We start from the raw sequence: 13,815 nt of genomic DNA on the forward strand, positions 1-13,815 counted from the left end.
AACTGCTAAAAATGATTAGCTAGGTTAGCTAAGTCACATAGTTAGCATGCTAGTTAGCATAGTTAGCATAACTACTAAAAATGATTAGCTAGGTTAGCTAAGTCACATGGCTAGCATTGTAAGCATGCTAATTTGCTTAGTTAGCATAACTACTAAAAATGATTAGCTAGGTTAGCTAAGTCACATGGTTAGCATAGTTAGCATGTTAGCACTTTTAAACTATCATTAAACTATATTAAACTAGCTGTCTATCAACAACTTTTAAACTATCTACTGTCTATCAACAACTTTTAAACTATCTATATTCAGCTTTTAAACAGTCTGCTTTTAAACTATCAACTTTTATTAAGCTATGCAACCACCATGTCTATCCTAGCATCACCGTAGTAACCATCTCTGTATTATCTGTTTTAACTATACATGATATTTTACATCACAACTTAAGCATTTTCATGCACTGATAATTCCTTGGAATTGCATTTCTAGTTATTATTATTCTGCTTACCACTTTTTCAGTACGCAATTTCTCTTGAACAGTTTAACTTAGAAACTTCATTCAAACTTTGTAACGTAGGTATTCAAACGGACCAAGCTGCTATGTCTTTTCAACTTTGAAACTTTTCTAAAAATCCCCATAGACTTAACATTGCTGATTGTGACATCATAATACGGCCGTTAAGCAATTAGAATCCTATGGCAGGTGTTCAGGCCACCTGGATCAACTGCCAGTCTCACTCCAATATTTCACTGTTAAACAATTTAACCCTTTAAACTACTGAACTTTTCAACTGTTCAGCCATTGTAACTGTTACTTGTCATCAACTATGACTCCTACCCACTGTAGCTAGTTAGCATAGTTAGCATAATTTACATGCTAGTTAGCATAGTTAGCATAACTGCTAAAAACGATTAGCTAGGTTAGCTAAGTCACATGGTTAGCATAGTTAGCATAACTGCTAAATATGATTAGCTAGGTTAGCTAAGTTACATGGTTAGCATCATAGACATAATATACATAGACGCCGCATCGACCGCTACTCCTTACTAGCGCTGACGAGATTTGGAGCCGCCATCTTGGACCGGTCATCCACTCCACTCAGTGTAATCTGTTTGGCCTGTGAGATGAGTTGTCAGCGCACTTAATTAATCATATCTCACTGAATACCGAACAGATTCTCACTCGGTTTTTTTTGCTGCAAAGGTCATACATGTAGCTATGATACAGGACACATGATTTAGCGTATTTTAATATTCATAGTGGGTTTAACAGTAATATAATATTCTGATATATGATATAAAGTGACCTGACGTCCGATATCAAAACTGGGAACATAATCCATGTTTGACAGCATAGACAAAACTAGTTTGATACAAGTTTAATGAGTTAAATATAGTTCACAGTTGACAGAAAAGTTCCATCAACAGCATTATTCACAGAAAGGTTCTATAAACATTTAAGTGAGATCAGTGCCATTCAGACATCTGAGGGGTATTCCAAGTAGGCCTATGTGGTTTAGTGACAAACTTGGGTAAATTGACAGAATAAGTTGTAAACCTTCCAGTAGAAAAGCTGTATACAGGAAACATGGTTGTGTGTATTTTAATATTCATAGTGGGCTTAATAGTAATAGAATATTCTCATATATGATATATTATAAAGTGATGACATCCAATATAAACACTGGGAACATAACTAATCCATGTTTGACAGCATAGACAGAAACTGGTTTGATACAAGTTTTAATGGGTTAAATTGACAGAAAAAATCCATTAACATTTTCAGTTCAGTGCCATCAAAAATAAAAGTTTGATGAACAGACATTGGTGTGGCATAAGTAAAGGAAATGGAGTAACTGGGTTCAATATCAACAGCATTTGTTAGACAAGTTCCATAAATATTGTAAAGTGCAAGTTTGTAGGTTTGTTTCTGATCCTTAAAAAACAGACATTGGTTTGGCATAGTAAGTGTAACTTCATCAATTCAAGACAAAAAGGTGACTTGTCACTTGTACAGTGTCAATGGGTTCATCAACAGCATCTGTTATTTACAGTTCACAGAAAGCTTTCAGCCCCAATGAAGAGATTAAATAAATAAGAATTAAGAAACATTTTAGAAACTGCTAAGATCAGCCCCGTTCATTGCAATCAGTAAAGAATTGGGGAGTGTCTTCACAGGCTCAGTGAGACAGAGGTTACTGTCATGCAGTTGGTTCTATGATTTCGATAACTGGTGCATGTAATTTTGTATGTTCCCACCTTGCTAAAATTGCTTGGGTACACTTTGGCTAAGAAAAAAGTGCTTCAGACAGCAGGTGGGCAAATAAGATAGCAGTACATAGTGAAACTGGGTAAACTCCCTAAAAGAGGACCGAGTCAACCAGACGATGGGGAAATGGGACACAGAGTGGTGAATGCAGGTGATGAAGGTGGAGCTCATAAATCAAATATTCAGTCACAGTGTAGCAGATGCCCTCCAATACTGCAATGAAGAGCTGCACCTTCCTCAGTTCCAGGGATGTGAGGAGACTATTCAGTTCATTCACAGTCTCCTTGAGCAAGGCAGTTGTTCTGGGGAGATATAAAATAAATAAATGAATAAAATGAATAAAGGAATTTGAGAGGCATCTTATTCTTGTTAGGGTAAATGACATGTGAATAATACAGTGTTGGGCAAGCTACTTAGACATTGTAGTGAGCTAAACTATCAGTTACTCTGCTATGAATAAAACACTACACAATACTACCACCCAGTCAAATGTATTATTAACACAAACACAGCAGTAGGCTAGTTCTCTACATAGGAAGCTACTTTAAATTGTGCCAATTACACATGACAAGAAAAGTGTAGCTTGTGTGGCTAAGCCACTTGATAAATAAAGAAGTTAAGCTATTGAAAAGTTACTTTATTCAGAAAATAGTGAAGCTACCAACACGCTTAGGCTACAAGTAGCAGCTAGCGATTGCCCAATAATATAGGCTACAGTCTGTGCTACTTGTGTAAAATTCGCCAGCCAAATCTAGTATGATTTATTTCTACAATAGCCTTTTTGTATCAGTTGTAATCTAAGTCAGTGTTATGGAATATGACTTATTAAGTCTCAGTTCATAGCCAGGTGAACACCGAGTAAACAGCCTAGCTAGCTGGCTACGATTCTCATACAGTAATATCAAAGATCCTTGCTCCTTCTCAACTCTCTGGTAATATTCTATTCACAAAATACAACCATTAGTACGGTAATGTTAAATCTTACTTGAGAAAAGTAAATCCCCCGAGCCCTGTTTGCGATGGTTCGTCGATTTGAGCAGGAACATGCTGCACAGTACTGGCATCTTGTGTCTTCTGCTGCAACGCAACGAGGAGTATGACCGGTCCAAGATGGCGGCCGCATTTCTCGTTTCCAGCAGCCAATGCGGCGTCTATGTATATTATGTCTATGGTTAGCATAGTTAGTATGCTAGTTAACATTGTTAGCATAACTACTAAAAATTATAAGCTAAGTTACATGGTTAGCATAGTTAACATTGTTACAATGCTAGTTAGCATTGTTAGCATAGTTATCATTATAGTTTTGACTAAACTATTAGAAAATATTAGCTAAGTTAGCGAAGTAATATGGTTAGCATAGTTAGCATTGTAAGTATAACTGCTAAAAATGAATAGCTAAGTCACATGGTTAGCATAGTTAGCATTGTTAGTATAACTGCTAAAAATGAATAGCTACGTCACATGGTTAGCATGTTAGCATTCTTGGTATTTTAGCATAACTGTTATACATTGTTAGCTAAGTTACATAGTTAGCATTGTTAACATAGTTAACAGCATTAGCATTATTAACATTTAAAAAAAACTGCTAGAAAACATTAGCTAAATTAACTAAGTTAAGTAACTTGGTTAGCATTATTATCTATGTTAACCCTCTAGGCGCCACGGGCGACTTTAGTCGACAAGATGCGGTACTGAATAAAACGGCCGATTTAGTCAAATAGGGTGTCATATTTCGTTCGACCTCCACTCCACTAGATGGCAGACATGTCATACGTCATCCCCGAGTCGAAAAAAGTGCATGCTTTAAACAAAACCTTCTAGCTACAGCGCATTGAATCAGTGCGTGAAATACCGGAGCTAGTGTGCGTGTGAGCCACTTTGTCAGAGCGATATTGTCAACGTCAGCGAGTATTTGCATTAGATCATCGTTTAATGGCATCAAAAAAGTTTACCTGAAATGAAGTGTTGGGTCTTCTATTCGCGGACCCTGATTCTGAAGGGGAATATCTGCTTTCAGAAAATGACGTTGATTCGTTTAGTGAGGCTTCAGATGCGTCCCTGCCTTGCAATGATGCAGCTGGACAAAGTGAGAGTTTACTCCATAGTTTAGCTTACACCAAGCACAAACGTTGAATCGTTTGCCCAATGTCACTGGTGGGAATAATGTTTCACGGGTTCGGAGTGTTCATCGGGAAGTTAGCAGGGTGTTAGTGGTGTGGCGAACGAGGCTGGAGGTTATGGAAGAATATTAGACTCAAAAGTTTTGTACGTGTGTATCACGTTTTGAAACTGTAGAAATTATTTGTAACTGTAAAAATGATCTGTACAAGTAATTGTCAATATCACATATATGCCCTACAGTTACAAATCTATTCTACGGGTACGGATCGGTTTTACAGCTACAAATCATCCTACAGTTAAAAATATTTTACAATTACAAATATATTCTACAATTACACATCAATATTCTACGCACAAAAAGCTGCTCTACAGTTACAAATCTTTTCTACAGGTGTACAGACTTTTGCACCAGCTTTGGGATGAGAAGTGTCTCATATGTATTGTGTGTGTGTGTAACAGGATTTGTAACTGTAAAAATTATTTGTGATTTAACAAAAAAATAACACGAACAATTTTAAGTATTACTCATATGTCGTTCACTTACAAATATATTCCACAGGTATGAAATATTCCACAGTGCTGTCTTTCAATTACAAAACTATTCTGCCATTACAAATCTCTGCTGCTCGCACAAGTATTTTCTACAAGTATACAAATCATTTTGAGACTGTTCTGGCGCTTCCTGTTGAATAGCCAATGGCGATCCTTAGGTTTGGCTAGCCAACCATGAATCTCAGTTCACTAACCAATCACAGAGCAGGAGCAGCGCCGTCGTCGTTGCTAGTTGTGTGGGTGCAACTAAACTTGGAGTCTACGCTTGGAGCACGCTAGCAGAGAATGTCTAATTAAGGAACGGGCTCCGATGCTAGTTTCCTATATTCCTTGAGGTACATTGATAGTTAATACAGCCAGTGTACCTGATACACGGGGCAAGTCGTTAACAAAATGTTTCCTCTCTCTATCGGCAGTTATCTTTCGGCTGTTCCTAGGTAGTTAAGTTATCAATTTATTATGACCGCCGCGCAGCGAAGCGGCGGTCATATAGGTTTAGTCAGATTTTTTTTTTTTTTTTTTTTTTTCGCATGCCCAAATTTCCGTCAATGATTCCCGGGATACTGAAAGACCGGGGTACACGAAACTTGGTGGACATGTAACCCCACATGGATAGCATGGAACCATCGTTTTTCGTTTTGATCTGTAGCCCCCCCGCTGAATTGGACCCCCGAAAGGAGGGTATGGCAGACACAGTTTTCTGTGAATATCTCGAAAACCGTAGGGTTTAGGAGGACCATTTTTTTTTGTATGTTGATCTCAAGGGGCCATGTCAACCCATCCCATTACCACTTATTTCATGTATAGCGCCACCTAGTTAAAAATTAAAAAGCAAAAAATTAGGTGTTTTCATCTCAATATCTCTGGCTGACAAGGTCAAAACTGCACGAAATTAAAAGTGTAGGATCATTATGACACCCTCTGAATGCATGCCAAGTTTTGTGTACTTTCGTTTATGGGGGGCCTTACAATAAAATAATTTATGTGTACATTTAGTGACGTACACCAACAAGGATTCCCGGGACACTGAAAGACCGGGGTACACAAAACTTGGTGGGCATGTACCCCCACATGGATAGCATGGAACCGTCATTTTTCGTTTTCATCTGCAGCCCCCCCGCTGGACTGGACCCCCCGAAAGGAGGGTAGGGCAGACACAGTTCTCTGTGAATCTTTTATGGTATGTTGGTCTCAAGGGCCCACATCAACCTGGCTCATAATCACTCATTTGTGATTTGCCCCCCCGGTAAAAAATGAAAATGCAATATTATTCTGCTTTAATTGCCCCTATCTTCAGTTAAGATGTTCAGAACTGCACCACATTTTATGTGTATGATTGACCTGGCATTCTCTGGGGGTATGCCAAGTTTCGTAGAATTTCATCCATGGGGGGGGCTAAAAAAATTAGGTTATGTGTACATTTAGTGACTGTACACTCATTGGCCTGTAAATGGCGGTGCACACATATAAACATGCACACATACAGGCACCCACATACTATCGGTATTAGAACGGCCGATACATAATTACAAATTCAATAGGATCAAAAGAAAGCCAAAATATTCATCATCATCATCATGGCTGCATTTTCAGTAGTGCAATAAGTATAAGTAGTCGTTTGTCCACTAGATGGCGCATCGTTGCAGTGAGACGTAATTTTGTTGGAAGTTAAAAGTGGGTTGAAAAAATAATGGACATTTCCTACAAGGACTGTAATTTACCGCAGCGAACATCTAATAAGGACAGGATGATGTTCACATGAAGTGTAAGTGAGGATGTTTATCGGACATGCTTGGTTTTTACTGCAGGTACGTTAATCTTGTAATATCAATAAGGACCTAGGTAATGTTACCGTTAGCATTGGTTGAGTGATGGAGGCCCATTTGATTGATTGCATTTGTAGAAAACTATAAATGCGGTTATACCAAGCAAATTGATAGCAGCACTGTTTGTATCTTTCGACTGTCATTTATTGCACGTGCTACAAAATCATTCTGTGCAATGGAAGATTTACCAACGTTACACCGGTCTGATACAGTTTTGCCTATACATGCGTGAGACTGAGACGCCTGTTTATTTTGTTTTAAGTGCGTGCAGGGTGTGAGAGGGGAATCGATGTGCTTTGATTCCAGCTTGGTAGTTGTAGTCTGTGAAATTAAAAAGCACGTGTGTGTGAAGTATCCAAACAATGACACCTTCATTTCATTATGGCTGCTTTAGCAACACACCTTAAGCTACTGTAGTGGGTCCCATTTAGAAGTGGCTACTTCATTCGCGCTTTCCTTGACTCATGGAGCTGCGTGAATGTTATTACAACTTTTCGCCACGATATGGCAGTTTAAGTCCGCTTGATACTGTAAATCGTAAGCCATTGGTTTCCAAAGGAGATTTTATTTGTGTCGCCAGCATAGCCTATTGACAATTTATGTTGTAAATAGGCCTACCTTAGGGAAGCTAACAGCTTTCTATTAGGGTCTAGTTTGTTAGTTACAGTTTTGTCATAACTCCCTAATGCATTTTTGCATTTAGAATAGCCAGAGCGTGTATATCTCAATCTGAAAATTAAACAATATCGGGTGCCTATGGACTAGGCTGGGTGAACCCAGCCTGATCTGCCCGCTATTTATTTTTTGATTTCTTAAAAGAATGAGCTTGGTCTGATGAAAGCCAGACTAGCCATGGACCTCAGTTACACAATGCAAGGGAACATGAATCAGCCTATATTTGCACGAACAATAACGGACAAAAGCTCTTCAACTTTGGCCCGTTAAAATGTGTATGAACAGTCTAGCGACGCATTTCATCAAGGCCCATTTGGACATGTCAGTTATTTGCACCACTGGTTAGATGTAAAACAGCATTTCGTTTCAGACTACTGTTACTTAATTTGTGCATTAACAATAACGTTTCAGACTACTGTTACTTAATTTGTGCATTGACAATAAAGTATTACATGAACTAAAGATGACTAAAATCTTATGTAGAAGAAGAAACATTCACAAAAAATCCATCCATCCAAAAATTACCTTTGTTTTTGATGGCTGTTGAAAACGGCATGGAACTGACAGAGATGTTTTTGTTTATAAATACATAATAAATAAATAAATAACATTATGCTGATACCTTTTGCTTTTCCCAAATACAATGTAGCCTACAGGTGTAAGTGACCTTTCATCAATCCAGTTGCAATGGATGAACTGTGATGACCTGCCCTACTTGTGATTGTTTAGAGATTTTAAAGGTTTTATAACAATGCTACATCTTCTTTGGCTATTCTCCAATCTATTCACCTTTTCAGCACCAGTAGGCTACTTTCTGTGCAGCCGCACACACACACTCAGGCATGCCAAACAAGCATACACAAAAGTTTCAAGAGTGGGGGATGGAGTAAAAGATGGAGACAAATTGAAGTGTGATTTATTTTCGCGGAATGGATGTACAGGACTGAGCGGCGGTCATATTTTGTACCGCTATGCGGTACATCTAGTTTACATTTCAAATGGGCGACTTCAGCTATGTTAATTACAGTCATCGTTTTACATTTCTGATGGTTTGTTAACTTTGATAATTTGCCAACTGTACCTGTGCAGATAAGCTACTACAAATACAATCATGCTTTTCCAGAATGCTCTCTTTCTACATAGTGTTTGTGTGCATGTAAATATGCATCGTTGTTTTTGTCTATTCATGTAGCCTAAGCCAATGTTTCTCAAAGTGTGGTTCGCGAGCTGGCATGCTAAACTATATAGATGATTTGTTTGCGATGTTGAACAACTTTTATGTAAATCCAAACAGTTCTGTAACACTGCCTATGTAAGCTACGCCAGTTTAAATCATGAATCCTCTGACAATAAGCAAGGTAATAAGCAATGAGTAGGCCTACTATTTTTTTTGTTTAGCTAGGTGGTCTGTGAGGTTTTTTTTATTTATTTGTCTTCCTTTCAAGTCAAGTCGGCTTTTATTGTCAATTTCTTTACATGCACTGGTCATACAAAGAATTGAAATTTCGTTTCTTACTTTCCCATGCAGACATGGACATACTTTAAATACAGACCTAGACATACTATAGACATAGCTATAGACAATAAACATTAAATTAAAGTGCAAGACTGAAATATAGAACATGTATGTATCAAAATAGAAATATAGGACATATATATAAAATATAGGTAGTTGTGTTGTATATTTATATAGTCTTAACAGTTACATGAAATTTAAACTTGTGCTTGTGTGACCTGTATATTTACATTGATATGCAGTATGCAGTTAAGTGGTCCTTGTTCTGAAACACTGATGTAATATCTCTTATCAAGGGCCTTCAAGATCACTCCACTGGATCACTGGACCATTATTTACATCAGCATGGAGAACATGTAGCCTACCACTGAATAGAAAATACATCTCCTTCCCTCCTATATTTGTTCTTTAAAATGTGTTTCTTAGGTCTATTGTATTCTAGTCTTTGAACACCATTATTGTAGACTTCTCCCCTGTCCTGTCTGATAAATTTAAAATTGCATTTTTAAATATTATTCCCTAATGCTGGGATATGTGAACTTTAATAAATAATTTTATTCATTAGGCTTACGTTTTTATCCAAAGCAACTTAGACATCAATTCTTACCAGAGCCAGTTTCTCAGAACAAGTTGGGGATAGGTGCCTTGTGGCAGCTGAGAAACAAAATCACAACTTTTCTGGCTACTGCATATGGTGCACACATTGTAGTTAAATATACAACTAGGAAAAATAGCAATCGTCATACAGTTTCTCATTGCATAGTTTATTCATTGAACAACTGGAACTCTGGTCACCGTCTGAAACACTGAAATTGTTGACTATACTGCATTGAACTTGCAGAAAACAACACTAGATCAAGCCAAAACCATAATTGCTTTATTTCAGCGCTGCATTCATAGCTTCTTTGAAGGTGTCATACATTCTTGTCCCTAGGGGGAGTTTCAAAGTACAGTCGGCATTGCCCCTGCCAACAGACCATCCCGTCCAGAAGACCACCAGGTCTTTCAATGTCTCTAAAGAAACTGTAAGAATTAAAAGACAATATCAGAAAATACTTTTAGTAGTAGTTTGTTTGTTATACAATGCTAGCCTGGTTAGCGCTTCGGACTTGTAACCGGAGGGTTGCCGGTTTGAGTCCCGACCAGTAGGCATGGCTGAAGTGCCCTTGACCAGGCACCTAATCCCTTCACCTCACTGTGTGCTGAGTGTGTTTCACTAATTCACGGATTGGGATACATGCATAGACCAAATTTCCCTCAAGGGATCAAAAGAGTATATATACTTATACTATATACTTATAATACCACAAGAAAATAATATTTGTGATTTACTGAACAGTTATAACATTTCATACATCTGTGATTCCTGGGAGCTAACAAATGTAGAGGGCACTGTAAGCTATATTACTGAATAGAGTGTATGGCAAATGTAGTCATCACAATCACAAAAGATACTTTTGAAAAAATACTTTCACATATTTCTCAGTCCGCGATTGGTTCAAGTACAGATCTCTCATCAAATCCAAATCACTCTGATCAGCCAGGTTTCAAAATCTGGGGGGGGGGGGGGGATCTTAGGAAATATTTGTCATACCACTTACAACGTATTGTCTGAGGTAGGCTGTGACACGGCAGTCTTCCATTTCATCTTCGTCAACCTCCGCCTCATCTGGTCAAACCACTCTTTTCAAAATCATCTGCAACAAAAACAGTGTGCCCTGTTTGGAATACTATTGTGCACTGTACCATAGTCATGATGTACTTTATTCTGTCAGTTGTTTTCCTCCATTTACAAATTTACCTTTGCAAAAAGAATGTGAGAGGATGTGTCATGCTTGCCATGTTTAAATTGCCATGCTTGAACATTAATACCTTAGGATCCATCAGAGATGAGACACCTTGTGGGAACAGAACTCTAGCCAGTTCTGGCCGTTCTGTTATCATTGGGAGCACCCCAGTATCCTGTATCCCTCTTAAGGCCTGCTTTTCCCGTCTGCCTATGACCTGTTAAACGCATCATAACAACAATATTTTAACCTTATGAAGAACACCTACCCTCCTTCCCCCAACATTCTAAATCCCATATTGCTATGAAGCATAGTTATGTTATACACCATTTGGAAGCTTGGACACTTGGGAATCCATACATCATAACCTTTTTCATGTCATCTGTATAGTGCTTTTGATTTTACTAATTTTGAGTAGGCCTAAACTGTTCGCCAAAGGCCATCATCTCTGGTCCCAGGTTGATCAAAACAAAAGCAAGCTCTGATTTAGCCTAGTCTACTGTATGACTTCAACGAGGTGATCTTCAGTTTCGTTCTGCTTACAGTATCTCACTGCCACTGCAACGCCTTTGAATGCACTCCGCTGCCCTGTTTACAAATGCTACAGTGGACTTAAACTGCCACCTTGTGGCGATAAGTTGTAATACATTTCACACAGCTGCATGAATCACAGAAAACGCGAAAGAAGTGGCCACTTCTGAATGGGACCCACTGTATGTGGTTAAGTCAATATTTTTTTTCAAATGTGCTTCATAAACATACAATCCTGCACTGTGAAAACAAAAAAACATCTTAATTATACATCTCCCTTCACCCAAATACAATAATGAAGGTGAAAGGAAGTTATTAAGCCTTAATGGTGCTTCCTAAAGGGGGTATTGTCAAACCTGCTACTAAAATTACAGCATGAAGAAAGTCAAGGACACGCATGCCAGCTTCCACTCATCCCAATATTAGATGACTGGTCTTAAATGAAAATGTATTGGCTGTGTTATTTCTTTTTTGTGGGATGTCGAATTTATATGTAGAAATGCACATTTGCAAAGGTGACTTAGTACGTTGTCGTAAAAGAGGCTCTCCTTTTGATTTTGCACTGCCAATGTGTCTCTTGTGAGAAAAATAGTGAGGATTACTGGTGTAGATCCATGATTTATTTTATAATTAATGAATGATTATAAGCATGAGGCTCTGCCGTCTCCTCTTTTGTTTTAAATATATATAAATCAACACTTAATACTATTTTTACAGTACAAAACAACTGTATTCTGGTATCTAATAGTTTGTGAGGGGAAAAATATGTAAAAACTGTCAGTGAAGTTTATTTTAGCAGGACAGCAGGACTCAATGGCACCTTCTGAAAGTATTCTGAAAACAGGGGTAATGTTTGTACTTATTTTGCACAAAAAACAAACAGACTTTGCTTACCTCTTCTGGAAATGGCATGTGAGTACTCAGTGAAGTAGGCTCAACTCACTGGTACAGAGGAACTCTAAATAGTCCAGGTCCAGAGGCTGCCTTTGAAGAGCCTGTTCCAGTCTGGTTTTCAGCCTCTCTAATAACCTGCCAGTGTAGAGAGTAACTATAAATTTATCATAGATAATGATCTATCACTGACAGGAACCAACAAAAACGTTTGAAAATAAACTGACTTTTTAAGATAGAATAGTAGTGATTTCTCTTTAACTTTTACAAAATATAAAACATACACATCCGAGGATGTTGTTTTAAGTAGGAATACTGCCGTCAACAAGTTCAAAATGTATGCTTTTTGAAACTCACATCGGGCGGCGACCTATTTTCAGACAGTAAAATATATTTGATGACCCACCTGTGCTTCAGAAGGAGGCAGCAACTGGGGATCCATAAGAAACTGCTTACACAGAAGAATTAGATACATAGACAGATTAATATGATTGTCTACCAATGCCCAGCACTGTATTTCTGTATTATTTATTTTGTACCTTATGATCAGTCATGAAGAACCATCAGAAAATGCCAACATAGCCTAGCTGATGTTGACACCAGTTGGTATGTTTTGTCACACATATCAATGGATACTTATTATTAACTTATAACTAACTCCAGAGCAATCTGTTGAGCATCAAACCTACTACGGTTTTTCTGCAGTAAAGAGTTTCTGTTGCCTACTATAAGAGTTTGTCAAGTCCAAAGTAGCACCTCACAATCTGGAGGTAGACCTGGCATACGAGGCCTAATGGTTAGCACACCTCTTGATAATAATGCTAGCCGCTGCCTCGTTTTGCTGAGCCTACCTTATGACCGACTGACAAACTCCCTTAAAACTTTGACCGCATTTTTTACAAACTTGAAACAAAATGTCTTCAAAAGTATGTTGAGTGTTGTTATTTATTTCCATCCACACACTACATTTCCGTTAGCACTTGTATGCTGCTTAAACTGACAGACTGATTGAGTGGGATTTGGCTAACTAGCGGTAGCTTGCTATATATAATAGTTATTTGTTTGTTGCCCACATTAGTTGCCATTGATTGATCTCACCTCGTTGCCCCGTATATCAGGTACTCTGGCTGTATTAACAAGGAATAGTGGACATAGAACATGTCTGTGTGGTGTAGGCTACCAACATACCTCAAGGAATACAGGAAACTAGCGTGCTCCAAACGTAGACTCCAGGTTTGGTTGCACCCACAGACAACCATAGACATAATATACATAGACGCCGCATTGGCTGCTGGAAACAAGAAATGCGGCCGCCATCTTGGACCTGTCATACTCCTCATTGCGTTGCAGCAGAAAACACAAGATGACAGCACTGTGCAGCATGTTCCTGCTCAAATCGGCGGACCATACTCGGGGGGATTTACTTTTCACAAGTAAGATTTAACATTACCGTACTATTGGTTGTATTTTGTATTTTCGAACAATGTGGCCTGTATCATAGCTACATGTATGACCTTTGCAGCAAAAAAAACCGCGTGAAAATCTGTTCGGTATTCAGTGAGATATGATTAATTAAGTGTGCTGACAGCTCATTGCACCGGCCAAACAGATTACACTGAGTGGAGTGGATGACCGGTCCAAGATGGCGGC

At 38.3% G+C, this 13,815-nt stretch overlaps 2 long non-coding RNA genes across 5 annotated transcripts; one reads left to right on the forward strand and one right to left on the reverse strand.

Moving 5' to 3' along the window:
* The first annotated feature begins 5,341 nt into the window (after positions 1 to 5,341).
* Positions 5,342 to 9,520, forward strand: LOC121693781. The gene is made up of 2 exons (XR_006025572.1): positions 5,342 to 5,376; positions 9,253 to 9,520. It is a non-coding gene; the product is annotated as an uncharacterized LOC121693781 (long non-coding RNA).
* A 181-nt stretch (positions 9,521 to 9,701) lies between these two features.
* On the reverse strand, positions 9,702 to 13,442 carry LOC121693122. 4 transcript variants are annotated; one of them, XR_006025412.1, is made up of 6 exons: positions 13,354 to 13,442; positions 12,572 to 12,613; positions 12,169 to 12,303; positions 10,829 to 10,960; positions 10,551 to 10,653; positions 9,702 to 9,979 (listed from the first exon to the last, which is right to left on the reverse strand). It is a non-coding gene; the product is annotated as an uncharacterized LOC121693122 (long non-coding RNA). The 4 variants fall into 4 exon arrangements; XR_006025411.1 differs by having other exon boundaries at positions 10,558 to 10,653; positions 13,354 to 13,438; XR_006025413.1 differs by lacking the exon at positions 13,354 to 13,442 and adding an exon at positions 13,264 to 13,351 and having other exon boundaries at positions 10,558 to 10,653.
* Between the last annotated feature and the right edge of the window lie 373 nt (positions 13,443 to 13,815).

This window comes from Alosa sapidissima, chromosome 19, assembly GCF_018492685.1.
Source record: "Alosa sapidissima isolate fAloSap1 chromosome 19, fAloSap1.pri, whole genome shotgun sequence".
Lineage (NCBI taxonomy): Eukaryota > Metazoa > Chordata > Actinopteri > Clupeiformes > Clupeidae > Alosa > Alosa sapidissima.